Raw genomic sequence first — 14,853 nt, 5'->3', positions numbered from 1 at the left:
TGAACTAATTTCCTCCATGTATCTTTCTGAATCAATTTTCAGAGTATCTACTGTGTCCTTAAGTTTTCCTGAGTTTTTGCAAGTTGCATAACCGAATCGGTAGATGCAACTGAGTCAATTTTAGGTTGCAAGGTCTCATGATTTTCATGAACAATAGTTTACAGTTCTTTTATGGCTGCTTCGTGATTCTGTAATGCATTTTCATGCCGCGAAAAAATAGATTGAAAATGCTCACAAATTTGTGTTTTTACGTCATTACAGACTTTTTGACATTTCGATTCAATGTTATGTAACTCAGTAGTTAAATCTTCACGTGTTTGTTCAAGCGTGGTGTCTAACTTCCGAAGATTTTGTTCCATTGTGTCTAACTTTTGAAGCTTTTGCTGTGTTTGTTTCTGATTTTGTTCCATTGTGTGTAACTTTTGAAGCTTTTGCTGTGTTTGTGTCTGATTTTGTTCCATTGTGTTTAACTTTTGAAGATTTTGTCCCATTTGTTTCTGATTTTGTTCAAGTGTTGTGTCTAACTTTTGTAGCCACTGTCCCATTTGTTGCATTAACTGTAATAACAATGCACTGGTGTCTGAAACATGTTCCTCAGTGCTATTCGGCAGTGCGTTTGAACCGGCAATATTCGCATTTTGAAAAGCAGAAAATGTGTCCTGACTTATTTTTGAAAATGGTGAGGACCCAAATCCTGAATCTACAGTATTTGCGAGATTTTGTCCTGTCATTTCGGATTCCTGAGGCGAGCTGTTGCCGATCGATCGATCGATAATGCTTCCCTGTTCACTAATTGTTTCACTGTCTACACCATTTTTTGCAGCCCGCTTCATTTCCCTATGTCCAATTGCCAAATTATTACTTTGAACATTAGTTAATTCGTTACACGGTGGCGCTGACGCACTGCTTTCGTCTTCACTGTCATTTCTCAGTTTACTTTGGAGCCTTGTATTACGTTTTTCACACGCCATAATTGTCGCAATATTTCACACGATAACACAGCAAAGCACAATTTGAAGAGCAAAATAAGAAAACACATTAATATAGCATTGAAAATAATATCTAGTTAATTGCAAGCGCAGCTGCGAAATCTACATGCATGCCACAACTGTTTTACTGTACAACAATGAAAAACTACAACTACAAAGGAAATTCTCTCTATAATTACGCGCTAGCAATAAACAATAGCTACACTAATTACACAAACTACAAGAAAAAATCAGAAGATTCTAGTGAGGTATCCTCGGCTAAGGGTCGACATATGAAACGTCCCCTTAGAAAAATTTATGAATGATTGTGCTGGTAAACCTCTTACATTATTTGATTTTCAAACAGCTGAGCAAAACTTAACGTACTCAGGCAATACTCTCTTTACTTATTCTGATCATCACTAAACTGACACACAATATTTTTAGCGCAACGCAATCTGACTTTCAAAAATCCCTACAAAAGAATGGCCCTGACTAACATTAACCTATACGTTTCACAAATCACTTACCTCACAAAAATCTTCGTTACTCGAACTACTGCAATACAGCGAGCGCCACTACTGCCAGATAAATAAAAGATTCAAACTACTGAAGGCACTAACTACTGATAGGCATAGTTAGGAAATGAAAGATTTTGATAGAGAACAAACAATGTATTTACCTTAATAGTGTTCAAAAGTGATAATATATATATATATCAGTCCATGATATCCAATATTACAAATTTACTCTTTCTGATGGACACACGTCCAGATCGTCCGCTCTCATAATTCCGCCATCTCTCCCCCCACATCCACCACTGCTGGCGTCTCACCTCCAACTGCGCAACGCTATGCGCTGTTAACAGCCAACTGCCCAACACTACAATAGCGAATATTACAACAATGCCACCCAGCCACAGACTACACACAGCACAGCCAGTGATTTTCACACAGAGCGCTACGTGGCGTTACCAATATAGAAACCTAAACAGCCTACTTACAAAGTTCTGCCGTTCTGTCATAATAAAACTGTCTATCATTTCACCTTGCACTTTTTTTATGAGAACTGCTTCAGCCCCTCCCGCCGGAGGTTCGAGTCCTCCCTCGGTCATGGGTGTTTGTTGTTCTTAGCGTAAGTTAGTTTAAGTAGTGTGTACCTCTAGGGACCGATGACCTCAGCAGTTGGTCTCTGAGGAATTCACACACCTTTGAACTGCTTCACAGCCTGAATTTTTTTTTTTCAAAAAATGCAGCATTAACAATCACTAACGATAAATTTCCGAGTTTTTCTATAGTGGTGAAATATGCACCGTTTCATACGTACGTGGTGACAATTATTGAACTGTATGAAAAAAAAGTACATTAGTTACAAACTACTTTATTCAACATGTAAACGTTACTACAGATATTCTGTTTTACTTTATGACATGCTCGATATGCCTGCCATCATTGGCGACGATGTGGCGCAGACGATTAGCGAAATTCTGCAAGACCCGCTGAAGTGTTGAAATATTGATGCTGTCGATGACCTCCTGAATGGCTATATTCAGCTCAACAATGGTTTTGGAGTTATTGCTGGACACCTTGTCTTTAATATAGCTCCACAAAAAGGAGTTGCATGTGCTCAGATCCGGAGAATATGGCGGCCAATCGAGGCCCATGCCAGTGGTCTCTGGATACCCCAAAGCCAGAATGCGGTCCCCAAAGTGCCCATCCAAGATATCAAACACTGTCCTGCTTCGATGGGGTCGAGCCCCGTCTTGCATGAACCACATCTTGTCGCAATCAGGGTGACTTTGGGTAATGTAAATGAAGTCAACTTTCAAAACCTTCAGACACCGTTCTGTAGTCAGCGTGTCATCAAGGAATATCGCACAGATTATTTCGTGTCTGGACACTGCACACCACACAGTCACCCATTGAGGGTGAAGACACTTCTCGATTGCGAAATGCGGATTCTCAGCCCCCCAAATGCGCCAGTTTTGCAATTTTGCTTATTGATGAACCCATCCAAATGAAAGGGGGCTTCGTCGCTAATCCAAACAATAATGCGCATACTAATTCCATTCATTCCCCGCGGCCAACCGTGCAGTTTGTACGTCCTAATGGAAACCGGAGAGAAGTTACGAAAATTTTATTTCATATAGTTTAATAATTGTCACCCTGTATGCCTCCTTTGTCATTCACAGCGAACCTTTACTGACTGACATCGTGTCCGAGGTTGCTAGCACATGCTTGTGCGGTCGTGCTCGATACGGGGGTAAGCCGGTTGTTCGAATTCTGGTCGCGGGAAAAAGTTTCATTGCAGAATTTGGCAGGCAAGGGGAGGAGAGGTGGTGGCGTAAAGTCTTCGATCAACCAGACTTTGCGCTAACGTGGTGCCTTAAACACCAAACCACTCTGTAGGTTCTCATGAAGTGAGAGCGTGTGACACTGTTGATGGTGATCCGCCGGATGTGGACGTTAAGCAAGGCGGCACCGTTGGTGCTAACTGCGAGGAGTAGGTTGTGTTTTGCCATCGGGCTTAATGTTCTTCCCCCTTATCATCAACATCATCATCATCATCATCATCTACAACTATTACAGTACACTGCACACGCAATACATACATGTAGTTTTGCAAATATTGTAATGGAGATGCTGTAAACAAACAAAATACTGTAACTGTACTGTCCACTGCTGAGAATGAGGACGACAGAGGAATGTGGTTGCCACCTAGTGTCCATTGTGACAGAATATGATACACCATTCTAAAAACATTTGTGCGAATGCAACCACGAAGATACTGTTAATTGTGATTGAGCTCATGAGATTTGAATGTACATGAATTAAAACGTCACATCTTTTCAGCATATAGGTCAAATTCTATATTTGTGTGCCCCTCGTATCAGTAATTGTTGTGCATTATCTGATCAAAAGTATGCGGATACCTACTGGTGGAGACTAATATACGGTGTGTCCACCATTCACCTTTGCGGCGGGTTGAATTCTGCCAATCGGACTCATCCCTAAGCTGTTCCATTGGGTGCAGGTCCTGCGTCTGGGCACGCTAGCCGTTTCAGGAATGTTATTGTCCATAAACCACTGCCTCACAGACGCTGTTGAACGACAGAGTGCATTTGCCATGCTGAAACAAACAATCATTGTTTCCGAAATTTTCCTGTACTACATGCAGCTCACAATGCTCTAAAACGTGTTAATGTCCTTCAGCATACAGTGTTTTCTTAAGCGAAATGACGGATCACAAGCTAACCTCAAGACACCCACTTTCACTAAAGCAACCTGGTTTTTACTCCACTCTTGGAAGTATACATGATGACAGGTACGTTCTCTAGGCATTCACCAAACCCAAACCCTTCCATGAATTGCCAGAGGGTGGACCGTGTTTCATCACTCCAAATCATTCGTTTCCAGTCATGCACTGTCCAGTGGTGTCGCTGTTTACACCACCCCAAGCGTCGCTTAGCACTACAGAAATGTCTGGCTTCTACATTGAAGAGCCAAAGAAACTGGTACACCTGCCCAATATCGTGTACGGCCCCCGCGAGCATGCAGAAGTGCCGCAGCACGACGTGGCATGGACTCGACCGATGTCTGAAGTGGTACTGCAGGAAACTTACGCCAGGAATCCTGCAGGGTTGCCCATAATTCCGTAAGACTACGAGGGGGTGGAAATGTCTTCTCAACAGCACGTTGCAAGGCATCCCAGTTACGCTCAGTATTACTCATGTCTGGGGAGTTTGGTGGCCAGTGAAAGTCTTTAAAATATGAAGAGTGTTCGTGGAGCCACTCTGCAGCAATTCTGGACGTGTGGGGTGTCGCATTATCCTGCTGGAATTGCAAAAGTCCTTCAGAATGCGCAATGGACATCAGCGGATGTAGGTGATCAGACATGATGCTTACGTACGAGTTGAAACGTCCCCTTATGAAAAATTGTACATGACTGTGCTTAAACTGACACACAATATTTTTTAGCGCAACGCAATCTGACTTTGAATAATCCCTACAAAAGAATGGCCCTGACTAACATTAACCTATACCTTTCACAAATCACTTATCTCACAAAAATCTTCGTTACTCGAACTACTGCAATACAGCGAGCGCCACTACTGCCAGCTAAATAAAAGATTCAAACTACGGAAGGCGCTAACTACTGATAGGCATAGTTAGCAAATGAAAGATTTTAATACAGAACAAACAATGTATTTACCTCAATAGTGTTCAAAAGTCATAATGTATATAGCAGTTCATGATATCCAGTATTACAAATTTCAAAACTCCGCCATCTCTCTCCTCACATCCACCACTGCTAGCGGCTCACCTCCAACTGCGCAACGCTACGCGCTGTTCACATCCAGCTGTCCAACAGTACAATGGCAGTCAACAATGCAAACTAGCCACAGACTGCACACAGCACAGCCAGTAATTTTCACACAGAGCGCTACGTGGCGTTACCAATATAAAAACCTGAACAGCCTACTTACAGAGTCACCTGTCAGAGTCGTATCTACATGCTTCAGGGGTCCCATATCATTCCAACATTGCACACTCCACAACATTACAGATCCTCTACCAGCTTGAACAGTCGCCTGCTGATATGCAGCATCCATGGATTCATGAGGTTTTCTCCATTCCGGTACAGGTCTATCCGCTCGATACAATTTGAAACGAGACTCGTCCGACCAGGCAACATATTTCCAGGCATCAACAGTCCAATGTCGGTGTTGACGGGTCCAGGCGAGGCGTAAAGATTTGTGTCGTTGCAGTTATCAAGGATACACTCGTGATCCTTCGGCTCCGACACCCCATATCGATGATGTTTCGTTGAATGGCTCGCACGGTGACACTTGTTGATGGATCAGCACTGTAACCTGCAGCAATTTGCGGAATGGTTGCAATTCTGTCATGTCGAATGATTCTCTTCAGTCTTTGTTGGTCTCGTTCTTGCACGATCTTTTACGGTAGCAGCGATGTTGGAGATTTGATGTTTTATCGGATTCCTGACATTCAGGGTACACTCGTGAAATGGTCCTACGGGAAAATCCCCAATTCATCGCTACCCCGGAGATGCTGTGACCCATCGCTCGTGCGCCAACTTTAATACCACTTTCAAACTCACTTAAATATTGATACCTTGTGATTGTAGCAGCGGTAACCGATCTAACAACTGCGCCAGGCACTTGTTGTCTTATATAGGCGTTGCGATAACAGCAACGTATTCTCCCTGTGTACATATGTCAGTATTTGAATGGGCACGCCGATACCGGTTTCTTTGGCGCTTCACTGTGGGAATCTACCCCATTCTTTTTACCTCCCTGGGCACGGTCATTGGACTTTTGGTAGCGCTTTGGAACTCGTAGGTGATTGTAAATAAGTTATACAGAACTGCAACCAGTTACTTTTTTTTTTTTTAATAAGGCTGTTTAGCATTCCCGGGTTCCCGGGTTCGATTCCCGGCGGCGTCAGGGATTTTCTCTGCCTCGTGATGGCTGGGTGTTGCGTGCTGTCCTTAGGTTAGTTAGGTTTAAGTAGATCTAAGTTCTAGGGGACTTATGACCACAGCAGTTGAGTCCCATAGTGCTCAGAGCCATTTGAACAATTTTGTTTAGCATTTTTTTTTAAATTTTTTATTTTATAGCTATTATCATGATTGGCATTAATATGAATAGCAAGGAATCAATAATACAGAGTTATTTTATCTGCAGTGAGATGCAGCTGTCTGTATGACTAGGACCTTTATATTTAAATTAATAACAAATCTTCAGATGAACTGTTGACTTATTTCTGTTGTTATGTTAATTTAAATATAAAGGTCCTAGTCATACAGACAGCTGCAGCTCACTGCAGATACAATAACTCTGTATTATTGATTGCTTGGTATTCATGTTAATGCCAAACATGATAATTGCTATAAAAATTGCTAAACTGGCTGCAATATACAATTAGAAATAAGATATCAGATCACCTGAAGTTTGTTCCTGTAGTAATTTATTTATTTATTTTATCTTGTGCTCTCGTGTTATCGCCAGATTAAAATACTTGTCCTTATATCGACTTTAATACATGTAAAGAACAACAAATTACATATCTGTACAAAGTAGGCCTATGCCATATCTTTCTGTCAAGATCTTTGTTACAAGCAACAGTTGTAAAGCGCATACTGGATGCTGGAAAAGTCTCGCTGTTAAAGTGTAAATTAATGTAGTTTGTGTGGAAGTGTGTGTCCTTGTATAACTACTGGACATCAAAATGGAGGCAGACAGATGGACACTAACCGAAAAAAGCCGCCTATACTGTCACAGTAAGTAAAATATAAATTTACATCCATATCGACAGATAAGCTATAGTCACGGCGATACATTAAAGTGTGACCCATCTTTCTGCCATAGAGCCAGCACCCAGCATTATGCTACTATCAGTGATGGTGTAACTTCCTGAAACCATCTAGAGATGAACCTGAAAAGGTTCGAAAACCGGTTCATGGAATAAAACATAATTATTCAAAACAGTGACTGGCTGCAGTTCTGTATATAACTTATTTACGTTCAATATACAGTCACGGTTCTAAAATACCCGTAATGCATAAGCATAATCGTAGGTGACTCCTTCCGCTGATTTCATGTGTCCTTTTACAACCGCCTTTCGCAATACTCTACGGTCCCTGACCTTCGTCCTGGTCTCGATTGAGCCGTTATTGTTCCTTCTCGTTCCCACTTCACAACCACATCACTGACAGTCGACTCGTGCTGCTTTAAGAAGGTTTGAAATGCCCCTGATCGATCTGTTGCTAAATGTTCAAATGTGTGTGAATTCGTAAGGGACCGGACTACTGAGGTTATCGGACCCTAGACTTAAGTACAAGGTGATTCAAAAAGAATACCACAAATTTAAAAATGTGTATATAATGAAAGAAACATAATATAACCTTCTGTTATACATCATTACAAAGAGTATTTAAAAATGTTTTTTTTTCACTCAAAAACAAGTTCAGAGATGTTCAATATAGCCCCCTCCAGACAATCGAGCAATATCAACCCGATACTCCAACTCGTTCCACACTCTCTGTAGCATATCAGGCGTAACAGTTTGGATAGCTGCTGTTATTTCTCGTTTCAAATCATCAATGGTGGCTGGGAGAGGTGGCCGAAACACCATATCCTTAACATACCCCCATAAGAAAAAATCGCAGGGGGTAAGATCAGGGCTTCTTGGAGGCCAGTGATGAAGTGCTCTGTCACGGGCTGCCTTGCGGCCGATCCATCGCCTCGGGTAGTTGACGTTCAGGTAGTTACGGACAGATAAGTGCCAATGTGGTGGCGCTCCATCCTGCTGAAATATGAATTGTTGTGCTTCTTGTTCGAGCTGAGGGAACAGCCAATTCTCTAACATCTCCAGATACTGTATTCCAGTTACAGTAGCACCTTCGAAGAAAAAGGGACCAAAAACTTTATTGGCTGAAATGGCACAGAAAACGTTCACCTTAGGCGAGTCACGTTCATACTGAGTTGTTTCCCGCGGATTCTCAGTGCCCCATATACAGACATTGTGACGGTTGACTTTCCCGTTAGTGTGGGAAGTTGCTTCATCACTAAACACAATCTTTGAAACGAAAGATTCATCTGTTTCCATTTGAGCAAGGATAAAATCACAGAAATCGACTCTTTTAATCTTATCAGCTGCAGACAGTGCTTCAACCAATTTCAGACGATAAGGTTTCATAACTAACCTTTTTCGTAGGACTCTCCATACAGTTGATTGTGGAATTTGCAGCTCTCTGCTAGCTCTGCGAGTCGATTTTCCTGGGCTGCGAACAAATGCTTGCTGGATGCGTGCTACATTTTCATCACTCGTTCTCGGCCGTCCAGAACTTTTCCCTTTGCACAAACACCCATTCTCTGTAAACTGTTTATACCAACGTTTAATACACCACCTATCAGGAGGTTTAACACCATACGTCGTTAGAAATACACGCTGAACAACTGTCGTCGATTCACTTCTGCCGTACTCAATAACACAAAAAGCTTTCTGTTGAGCGGTCGCCATCTTAGCATCAACTGACGCTGACGCCTAGTCAACAGCGCCTCAAGCGAACAAATGTACAACTAAATGAAACTTTATAGCTCCCTTAATTCGCCGACAGATAGTGCTTAGCTCTGCCTTTTGTCGTTGCAGAGTTTTAAATTCCTAAAGTTGTGGTATTCTTTTTGAATCACACTGTACTACTTAAACTAACTTATGCTTGGAGCAGCACACGCACCCATGCCCGAGGGAGGACTCGAACCAACGGCGGGAGGGGCCGCGCAATCCGTGACATGACGCCTCAAACCACGCGGCCACGACCTCGCTCCAATGTGCTGTTACTGGTCCTTTACTGACAACACAGTAGTCCACGCCTCCTTTCGTAGTGGGTGGTGCGTGTATCGTGATACCTAACGGTTCATTCCGCATTACATATGGCTGTGCGGATACTATTGACCTAACGTGATTGAGCGATATTTTTCGCACGGCCAATAGCACAGACCATTCACAGCCGCGGAGCGTGAGGTTGGGAGATGAGGAACTGTCCACCCTCTCCCCGGTTTATCCCTCACAGGCATTCTTCAGAGCTGCCTACAATTTTGAAACGGTGTAAGCTTTACTACACGTTACCTGTTGCAGTTCTGTTACAGTGTTTAACGTACTACAGTAATGTTTCAGTTTCTTATTAGCATAAACATTCACTCTGAACAATACACTCCAGTACTATTTTACTGGTCATTTATATTTCACCCACACGGACGCACTCACACACACAGATAAATGTATCGCTGTTACAGCGGCATATCTTCTCTGTCGACACCGAACTGCGTAGCATATACGGTACATCGAACTTTCGTTTTATTGTTTCAAACCGTCTGCTGCATCTGTTCGCAGACTGCAACGCCGGAAAGCACCCCAGATAAACGGCTAGTATCGTATTGCCCAGATGCGTTTCTTGATCAGGTGCAGAAAGCGTTTGAATGGTAGTACTACACTATGCTATCAAAACAGAAATGGGAAGATAAATCGCAAAGCTTGCCGTTAATAGGTTTAGAGGAGAAATAAATCTACGTAAGATGTATACAATAAGAGAAAACTTCGGTAGAAACCGTGCTAGGATACGTATTAGTTAACGCTCGAAACGCGCGGAATGTAGGCGAACAAACAATCGAATATACAGAGTCAGTCATTTAAGCCATAAATCTCAAATATTCCCCATTCATTTAATATATGTTGTCATCATTTTCAGAGCTTCGGACGAAATTAATGTATCTTCTGCTAGTAGTATCATGAATCTTAAACAAATGATTTCAACAGATTATCAGTCTCCAAATTCTGACAGGGAGTTCAGAAGGAATTACGATATTTATAAGAAATGATTTATCTGATTTGAAAATCAGAATGTCGGACGTCACAAAAGGGAAGATAAAGGTAAATGTCGTGTGACTAGGGTCTCCCGTCGGGTAGACCGTTCGCCGGGTGCAACTCTTTCGATTTGACGCCACTTCGGCAACTTGCGAGTCGATGGGGATGATAATTAGGACAACACAACACCCAGTTCCTGAACGGAGAAAATCTCCGACCCAGCCAGGAATCGAACCATTAGGATTGACAAATGGCTCTGAGCACTATGGGACTTAACATCTGAGGTCATCAGTCCCCTAGAACTTAGAACTACTTAAACCTAACTAACCTAAGGACATCACACACATCCATGCCCGAGGCAGGATTGCAACCTGCGACCGTAGCGGTCGCGCGGTTCCAGACTGAAGCGCCTAGAACCGCTCGGCCACTCCGGCCGGCTTAGGATTGACATTCTGTCGCGCTGACCACTCAGTTACCGGGGGGGTGGACAAGGGAAGATGTATAGAACTGTCGCTCTAACAGCTTTCGTGAATAGCCCTGTGTAGGATAGTTCCCTGGGAACTCTGGTTGTGGTCGTGTGGCATTGATGGCCGGGATACCCCATCCGAGGGAGTTCGGCCGCTGGATTGCTAGGTGACGCCACACTGGGCGACTTGCGCGTCGGTGATCAGGAGATGATGATGAGGACACCACACCCAGACCACGAGCGGATAAAATCCCCGACCCGGCCGGGAATCGAAATCGGGCGCGCTGCACGGTAGGCAAGCACTTTCACACTCAACTAAGCAGGCGGACATTCTAGTTACAACAAGGACGAAAAGGTTAACACAGAGTAGAAACAAACGCTGAGCGACAGTAAGGCAGTCAAAAGTTTAACGATAAAATATGGCCGTTCATGTAGAGAATTAACAAATCTGCTGATGACCTTGTAACACCATAGCTCTAATGCTCTACTGATTTATTTGGTTTTTTGTTTTATTTAATGTTACATCGTTGAGTTTCTGTAAATGTTGTTGGATTGAGTCGATACCATGAGAGAGGTTATTCTCTTCTGGGTAAAAGACTTCGATGTCATGGTTTGATTCTATGCAATGTAGTGTATCTATAATTTAAATTCTTTGTCTCATTTGGAGGGAACAAAACTTAATGTATATATTTGTAATTTTGTTTAAATAATTTTTTGTAGAAATGTCAGTATATGCAAATGTTCTGTTTTATTTAAAATGTTTGTTTGCTGTTACGTAAACTGCTGACCTTCACTTATGGTTCTTAGTTATTTCGTATGTAAAAGTTGTTGTGTTCCCCCTCGGGAACGGAACTGTGTGGCGCGCGCAAAATGTGGTTGGAATAGACAGAAAGGTGGAACGAAGAGTCAGTCGGGGACGAGCTACCAAACTGTCAACTGCTCATGTAAAAGTTGTATATTGTGATGGTGCCGAGAGATGGTTTTCCTGACATTTTTCAATGCCTCGGAAGGATGGATAAAGAGCTGGAACTATTCTGGAATTGATATCTATCTTCGCCACCAAGAAATGACAGAATACAGCAATTCGACCTGCAAATCCACCTACCAACATGCAATCGCCACCACATTCCGCAGTCACTGTAATGGAACACTATAGTAATGTACAGTGAAGGATCAGCTCATAGGATGTTATAGTGTATCCAACTATAAGGTAAAATTTGACTGAAGTCTTGTACCTACCGTTATTTATCCTCAGTCACATATCCACTCAGGGGCCCCTCCCACTCTAAAGGGTTTACCGAGTCTCCTCTATTGAAGGCATATTAAAATTAATATAGCATTGGAGTGTGGTAAAATTAATATTGTTTGTTGAAAGGATCTTACAAATATCTCAAATTTGTGTTTAACTGCAGTAAAACTTCAGAACTGCAACTGTTGAGAGTTATATGTTCATGCTTGCTAAGTACTTGTTTCTCTAGTGTATTGAAAGCGTGTTTAGTTTGCTCTGCTACAGTGGTTAAGATTAAGGGCCCCCCTCCTTTGAAAGTAGTTCAACTGCACAAAGTTACTTAATTATAGAAAGTTTTAATTACTCGTGCTATTCAATTCAAATTCTGTACAATATTTGGTTCCTGTCGTGTATTGAAAGTGCATATTAATAATGTAATAGGATCCACGGTTTATCCTTTGTGCCCAAGATAAATAACAATTAATAGAAAGACCACTATCTATGAACACAGTAACTTCTTTTATTCAAAATTCAGTGAGAAATTTTTTGTTAGTGAAATACATTTAACTTTCATTATAATTAGAGAAGTATTTAGCTGAGAGAGAGACTTAACCTATGACCAGCTCATAATTTTGCAGTGAACTACATTTACAATTTTTTTTGTCAGATAGGAAAATGTTTGAAAAGTAATAATGAATCTATGCCTATTTTACGATTCTACAGTGAATATTAATAGTAATATTGTTGAGACCATTCAGTTTGACCAAGCCTTGAAGGCAAAAGTGCGTCATTTTCTGTTACCATTATGCAAATAGCCATGTTCTCTTATAACTGTTAGGACATCCTTTAACGTGAACATATGCAGGTGCCAGAGTTCATTGCACTCTCGTGAGGCAAAGTATAGGTTATGTTTGTCCGTTAAAGTTACCCATACTTATTTTCTTGAACAAGAATGTTAACCATTCTCATGCCTAATTAGGCTGGCGACCGTTTACTTTATTCTTCGAACAGTGTAGATAGGTAAAATACTGCTTGGCACTGTTTACATATTTACGTAATTTTGACTTTCACTTCCGATAAGCCACCTCCGTTGGGTACAGCACGGTCAACATAACAAAATTCCTCTCATAGGGTAACACTGCTCTGCTTCTTTATACTATAATTGCTTGAATAAGCAATTATACGAACTGCCGCCAGCTTTGAGGTTATAGTATAACAGTAGCGGACGGAAGTGTTATACGTGGCTTTTCCGTGATAGGACTATTTGCTCTGTTGGGGCATAGTACGTAATATACCAAATTTGGTATTTGATTGCACAAGCTACGTAAAACCGGTTGCAGTGTTATAACCTCTCGTGAATGAAAAGTTGTCGACTTCCTACTGGTGGGAGGATCTACTGTTTTGTTGAATTATGCAATAATGTCTTCCTGTACTGCAAAGGTCCACAAAAAGCGTAGAACACTGACCACGTTAGTTGGTCTCTGAACTGTCCGCTACGGCTTTGCTTGCTGAATTCAGAAATAGTAATCCGTGACCGTAATCCGAGAACAGCGGGAATGCTCATTGGCTCTCAACAACGGCCTCGCCACCTGTTACAAGTAGTTGTGCTACTAGGCCCTACTGGAGCATCGTAAGCAGCGCAACGAGTGAATACGATCTCAGTGTGTCTCCGCACCGTAGTATCCTGGCATCCGAGTGTAACTGATGTTTCAGGGAAAACTGGAACGAGGGTACTTCAAAAATGAAGTTCATCTTTATTACGGCAGACCAAGTATCTTTTGTTAAGTGCTGCACTACACTTAAATGTGACAAAGATTCGTGAAACAGTTTTTAGTCTCTGTATACTACGTTCGGGACGTTTTCTACCAATAAATTCTACCAGTTCAGTTCTTAGGCGATAGATTTTCGCTCCTTGGTCCTGGGGTCATTCGAGAAACGTCCTCACCGTTGGAAAATCTTTTTCCCTTGGTTATTCTTTCACTTTGCCACCTGGATGAACACTGTCAATCGTAATCTATGTCGGTGGCCTTCCTTCTCAATCAGCACCATCCTTGTCAGTGCGGCCTTGCTCGAATTGTCTGTTCCAAGTGCCATTAATTGTGTGTCACTATATTTATTTGTGATTTTACACGTACAGGAATATGGTTCAAATGGCTCTGAGCAGTATGGGACATATGAGGTCATCAGTCCCCTAGACGTAGAGCTACTTAAACCGAACTAACCTAAGGACATCACACATATCCATGCCCGAGGCAGTACTCGAACCTGCGACCGTAGCAGTCACGCGGTTCCGGACTGAAGTGCCTACAACCGCTCGGCCACAACGGCTGGCTCATGATATCTAAGAACACGAAATATCAAAGATAATAAATGTACTGTAATTGTTAATTATGAAGTTGAATACCAGATCTGTTATGTAAGTAGTACAGAGAAACAGTATACGAGCTGGTAGCTGTCCTCATTTATCATTATCGATTTGTTATTTTAAAGATAATATAAGAAGGTGAATTGAATCTCAATTCTTATTTATGTAGTGGAGTGAATGAGAACGAGAAATTGATTTTCAGCAGCCTTACCTGCAGTCTGTAAGGATGCGAAGTCTGAGCCAATTTGGAGGAAGAAGGCATACGGATTCAGAGCACAGACTAGCTGCACCCTGATTAACACTACTTAAAGACGAGCGAATATTCAGCAAACGCCTTTCATTGCATATAAAAGGGGTGTTCAGGTGGCAACTTATTGAAGCGTTTCGTGCATGAGGTGAAGTATAACAAACCACCACCCAAGCCAACCTGAAACACTTCA

Source organism: Schistocerca cancellata, chromosome 1 (assembly GCF_023864275.1).
Source record: "Schistocerca cancellata isolate TAMUIC-IGC-003103 chromosome 1, iqSchCanc2.1, whole genome shotgun sequence".
NCBI classification, from domain to species: domain Eukaryota; kingdom Metazoa; phylum Arthropoda; class Insecta; order Orthoptera; family Acrididae; genus Schistocerca; species Schistocerca cancellata.
This window is presented reverse-complemented; position numbering follows the sequence as displayed.